This window comes from Acomys minous (genome assembly GCF_964271855.1).
Source record: "Acomys minous genome assembly, chromosome: 3".
Classification (NCBI taxonomy): Eukaryota; Metazoa; Chordata; class Mammalia; order Rodentia; family Muridae; genus Acomys; species Acomys minous.
Genome location: NC_140485.1, coordinates 97721958 through 97727957, shown reverse-complemented (window position 1 = coordinate 97727957; position 6000 = coordinate 97721958).

Sequence of the window (6000 nt, the reverse complement as noted above, 5' to 3'; positions counted from 1 at the left end):
CACTTCAGTGAGGAAGAACAGATGACGTGAACATGCATCAGACCCTTAGAAAGGAAAGACAATGTTGGGTAAGTGGACGGTGATGCAAACGCAATCCTACACAGGGTAGCTAGCAAAACCTCAATTTGAACAGAACTCCAGATAGGCCAGGGACAGAACAGCACCTTTCTTTCTAGGGCCTTCTCTTGGTCTGGGAGGTAAGTGGTAAGAGCATAGGATAAGCAGGGGGAGGCACATCAAACGGAGACTTGAGGAGGGAGCTAAGGCCGAAAACAGTCACTGGCATCGAGCAGGTACAACTGTGGGGCAGATGATCAGGAGCCAGGCAGAGCTTCCGGAGGAAGGACAGACAGAGCCAGAAGCAAGGCCCATGAGGGACTAGGCCTCAGGGCACGTACAGCTGGTATCAGCTTCCCCATTTGTCTCTCCAGAACAGTCTGGCCCTTCCTGAATACCCAGCTCATCAAGGGTACCACGTTGCCAACCCCATGACAGAGAACCTCTGTGTGGTCCTCAGTGCACGGTCTTCCACCTTCAGTCTGCTGTATCAGCTCTGATTGTTCCTCAACCCGTCTCCCCAGTTCCTCTCTTGCCTTGCCCTGATGTGGCTAACATCTAAGGATGGGCACTGATTGGTTCCCCCTGAGAACTTTCTTCCTCATCAGACTCCTTCCTGAAACTTGACCCACCCTCCCCCCCTTAACCGTTTACCATCAGTATAATCTTCCCACAGCAAAACTGCTTTTTATGAAACCATTATTTTGTGTTGCTTCTATTATCCTTCTTGGTTGGGATTCTAACACCTTCCATGGTGCTGTACCAAAGACTGTGGATTTCTGTCCATCCTAATCTCTGAATTCTTCTCCTTTGGCTTTCTGAATTGGTCCAAAATCTATTCCTGAGCCACCTCACACATTCAGCCACGATCTGATGGATGTGCTCTTTAAAACCAGACCTTCCCATCATTCAGGTCCCAGCTTGTCGCTGCCATCTTGCTATGGTGTTGCTGTGCGCTTCCTCACCAGTCATTCCCCACTCCAGGCATAGAAATATGAGAAGGGCGGCTAAGGATGGAGTGAACCCATGCTTTGTGGGACAACTCCTCTGAAGCGCTCTGTACCCTGTTGGTTTTCCCCACATGGAATTCAGTTGTGTTTTTGTGTTTCTCTATGATTAGGAGCCTAATGGGAGACCCATGTTGGGCTTAACATCTTTTGCTTGTTTTGATGATGTGGCTGTTTCATGGCTGTTCTCTCTCTCTCTCTCTCTCTCTCTCTCTCTCTCTCTCTCTCTCTCTCTCTCTCTCTCTCTCTCTCTCTCTCTCTCTCTCTCTCCCCTGTGTGTGTGTGTGTGTGTGTGTGTGTGTGATTAGTCCCAAACTTGACATTAGAGTGGGAAAGGCATACACTGACAATTGATACACAATTGAGAGGTGAAAGATTACACCCAGGGCTGAACTCAATCTCAATCTGCAGAGGTGACTAGAAATTTTAGAAGGAGAAATGGATGTCAGTGGGAAGGTGAACAGGGACAAAGTAGCCTTAGAGAACTGAAAGCCATAAGGTCATTATAAAATTACTTAAAGCTATAAAATTAGGCTTTTAACATTGCTTATGTATGGGTGTGTTCTGATATGTGTGTGTGTGTGTGCACACGTGTGAGGGCCAAAAGTGGACATTTTGCCCTCCACCTTGTGTTTTGAGACAGAGTCTCTCACAGAACCTAGAGATCCACGGTCACTGTTTTCACCCTTTCACCCTCCCGGCCTTCCGGCTCCCAGTGCTGGGATAATAAGTGCACACTGTCATGCATTGCTTTGGGATTTATATATATACTATGGCATGAACGCAAGTCGATGTGGGTTTTTTTTTTAAGTAATTGTTATAAGAGGAGACTTGTCTGCTCAAAGCTCACCTGGGTTTGGTAACAGGCATTTATTGACACTTGGACCCTCCTTCCCACAGAAACAAAGATTCAGGGGCCCTGTCTATAGGCACTGCGTGGGACAAGCAGGCGATTCTTTTGGTAGCTTTGAGTTTTCTAAAGTCAGCTTGTTTGGGGAGCCTGGGGCCATCCAGGGAGTAGAGCTTTTGGATGTTAGAAATTATGTTAGTGTTTGTCCAAGTCTTTGTAGGTCAAGGTTGAGGGCTTGTCAAGAAAAGGACTCAAAGGAGCCTGCTTGGAGTTTAGCCAAGAAGAGAATCCTCCTCCAGACAATAGTTGATGCTGAGTAGGAAGTAAACAAAGTATCCGTGTAACATATGTTTTATTTCTGACAGGTACATTTTCATCTCACCGTGAGACTGTGTGTGCAGTCATGGGCTGGGCAGCTTGGCTCTGAGAGTGATGGTTTTGAGCAAATCCTTAAGCCTTGGTCAAACTATGAGGGACACACAGGTGACAGGGAGATTGCCACTTACGGCTTAAAGCCACAGCAAGGCATGAAGCACTTCCATGTTGAAACTTGGTTAAAGGTCATCTAGGCCCCAGCCCAGTTATCACAGAATATACATACCAAGACGGCACTGGCTTTAAATTTCTCCAAATTTACTCTATTACCTATTCTTTCATTGCCCATCTCTTGAGCTCCTGTTCCCACCACAAACCTGCAAAGGTCACACACAGGTCAGGAGCTGTGGTTTTAGCCTTTCTCCAGTAGAATTCTCCTGGCTCCTGCCAAAGGCAGAGGTCATTCTCCCGCTCTGTTTTTTCTTGAGGATGAACATCATCGACAGAGTTAACCCTGCCTGGACATCACCACCCAGGAGACCAGACCCTGGAATCCGGGGTGGGGGGTGGGGGGTGGGGGGTGGGTGAGGCTGAAACCAGAGCCAGAAAAGAAGGAGGAACCTACACTAGCCAACTGCTGCTAGGCGGAAGAGCTAGGGGTCAAGGAGAGGAGTTTTTGTTTTCATAGGCCTCATGTGGGAGTAAAGGCTGGCAGCCCAAGGAAGACGCCATAATGAACAGGAGGAAGTAGGCACCCAGGCCTTCGCCATAGCTCCCTGGGGCACACACATGCACGCGCGCTCGCGGGCACGCGCACGCACACAGGCACGGGCACGGGCACGCGCACGCGCACACGCAAGCACTGTTAAGAGAAGTTGATACTACCATGAAAATTTCGGGCTTAAATCTTTGAGCCAAACAGGGAAGCCTTTTAAAAAATCAAAACCAGTGATAGGTTTGAAGGAAAAAGAAAACGTTTTGAGTATCATCTTCACGAGTGAGTGGTACAAATGAGATGAACTCTCCAGACCCATGTGGGTCGTGTGCTTCTCTACCAGGGAAGACAATGGGAAAGTGCCTCGCCTTTGTTTCTTTGGAATTTGATCAGGCTTCGCGTTTCATTGCGTACTCTTTGCCAGATGCAAATTCAGAGACGCCCACTAGAGGTCGCTGTTCGTTACAGTCAAAGCGGGCTCCCCTGTTGGGCGGGAAGCCTGAGCCTCATGGTCTTCACTGCAGAGCAACCTGCAGGCTTTGGAGAAGGAAAAACCAGCTCTGTCACACCCGGGGTAGGTACGTGCTGCCTGCAAGGACATTGCTTTTCATTACAGAAGTCGAAAGAAGAGATGACAAATCATCAAAGAATTTTCTTCAAAAAAACCCCTCACAATTTGACTTTTTAACCGGTTCCTATGCCTCTCCTTCCCCCACTGGCCAACTGAACCATTTCTTCCCAGGCAACCAACAAGCAATCGTACTTGAGAAAAAGCCAAGCCGAAATACAGACTATATGCCTGGAGATAGCCACTATCTGACACCACTGGGCTTATTTCCTTCTCGGCTGGGGCTATGCCCAGAATATAAAATAGCTAAAAACAAAAAAACAAAACAAACAAAAAACCATGAGGAGACAGCAGAGCAAAGACCCTCAGCAAAGGCAGCGTCTCTAGATGGTGAGAGCTCTGAAGATGCTACTCAAGGACGAGAGTGTAGTCAGAGTCATTGAAAATATTAATGAACCAGAGCTCTCCCGGCTGCCTCCTACTCTCCCTAGCTGTGTCCACCCGTCCTTTCTTTGGTCCCAGCTCTAGAGACTGATTTCACCGTGGACCATTGTCAGCGGGTGGTATACAAAGCCAGGGCTGACACATAAGGCAGCAGAGCCATGGTTTGAGGGCCAGCGCTGAGCTGGTTTGCTGAATTTTCATTCCTATATGGGCCTTCAGATGAGCGTTTCTCAATTGTGGGTCGCAACCTTTGGGGGGGGGGGGTCACCTAAGACCGCGGGGAAACACACACACACATTTGCATTACACACACACACATTTTCATTACGATTCACAGCAGTAGGAAAACTACAGTAACGATGCAGCAACGAAGATACTTTTATGGTTGGGGGGTCACCACCACATGGGGAACTGGAATAGAAATCTTAAGAATGACGGCTTTAGGTCCAAGGAAGAACTCGGGGGCAATGGATGTGAAAGCGCGTGTAGACAGGCGGAGAAAGCCAAGCTCAGTGGAGCTCATGCCACGAACGCAACCTCTGTCTCCCGGCCACGCCTATCATAGCCCTGGGCTGTGGCGGGTCACCAGGAAAGATTCCTGATTCACAAAGGACACTGCTTTGTAGCCGCAACCAGGAACCGGAAGCAGCTGAACGGCCACAAAGGCTTGGGGGGCTGTGTACTCTGGTCGGAGGCTGAGCAGCCATTGCTGTGCTGGAGCGGAAGTTGGGAGTGCGCGTTGTTCCAGGGGGAGGAGACTCTGTGTGTCCCCTGCCCCTTCCTACTCCCATCAGGCACCAGGACCTTGTCAATCACAGAGGCTCCCGTGAATGGGATTAGTTCCCCTTTAAAGCAGACCCAAAACAAGGGGTACAATGCCACGTGTCTTTAAGCACTCAGGAGGCAGAGGCAAGTAAGTGGATTTCTGTGATTTAAGACCAGCCTGGTCTATACAGTGAGCTCCAAGCTACCCATCCGTTTTACCAGACCTCCAATCTCTCCATGTCCTGGCATTTCCTGTTTTCCTATGTCTGTCTGTCTGTCTGTCTGTCTGTCTGTCTGTCTGTCTGTCTGTCTGTGATAATAGCCATTCTAATGACTACTCTGAGACTCGATCAGGATAGTCTATTGTGGGAAGTGACCGAAGAGGCAGAGGCCGGTTCGATGCAATCTGAAGTGTCGGGGTTCACCTGCACCCAAGGGAGTGGCAACCTTGAGTAACCGGAGCACTAAGTTCTTCTACTTTTTCTTAAAGCCAGATTTGTAACAATCCTATTGGCTACTTAACATGACCTTTAATTCTATTGGGTAGTTCTAAAACTATGCCGCAGCCCGGAAGTGTTCAGGGTCAGAGGGGGATTTTGTGGTTTTGACTGTCTCAGGGTGGGGGCGAGTGGGGTAAGTTCCTATTTGTGTGGGCTCGAACTGCAGGGTGGAATTCCTCAGGGCCTGCTCCCTTTTAGACCCTGCTTCAAAACGGAGTTAGGCTGGATCTCTCACTATGATATGGTTTCTCATGTGATTTAATTTCGTTTTCCCTAAGATCGAGTGATAACATGCAGAAAACATGTAAAACAAAAAGGAGAAAGCATAGTTTAAAAAAAAATGCTGGTAGCGATGAGTGAAAACAGTATGCTTGCTAAGATAAGAAATGACATAAGTTGTCCAGCTGAACTAACAATAAGCGTACTGTAAAATGAGTGACATAACCCGACACCTCATTGGTTAAGTGGGAGTGCAACTCCCCCCAACATAGATAGGGCATATAAGCTGACTACAAGACCACCTCAGACTGGCCGTGATGTTTACCAAGACCACGCCACTGTGCTGATCAAGTTGGACCCATGTCCCCAAGTCCAAAGATCCATCGGAGATCAGACCAGATCGGGACCCAGACCTAGAGATGGAAGCCCGCTGTGGACCACTCAGCACCAAGACAGATCTCGAGCCTTACCTGTGAAGCCAGGGGCCAGGCTCCAGCTGTACTCAGCAGACAGGAGAGGTATCAGGATAAACGTGTGACCAATAAAACATCTGTAAAACC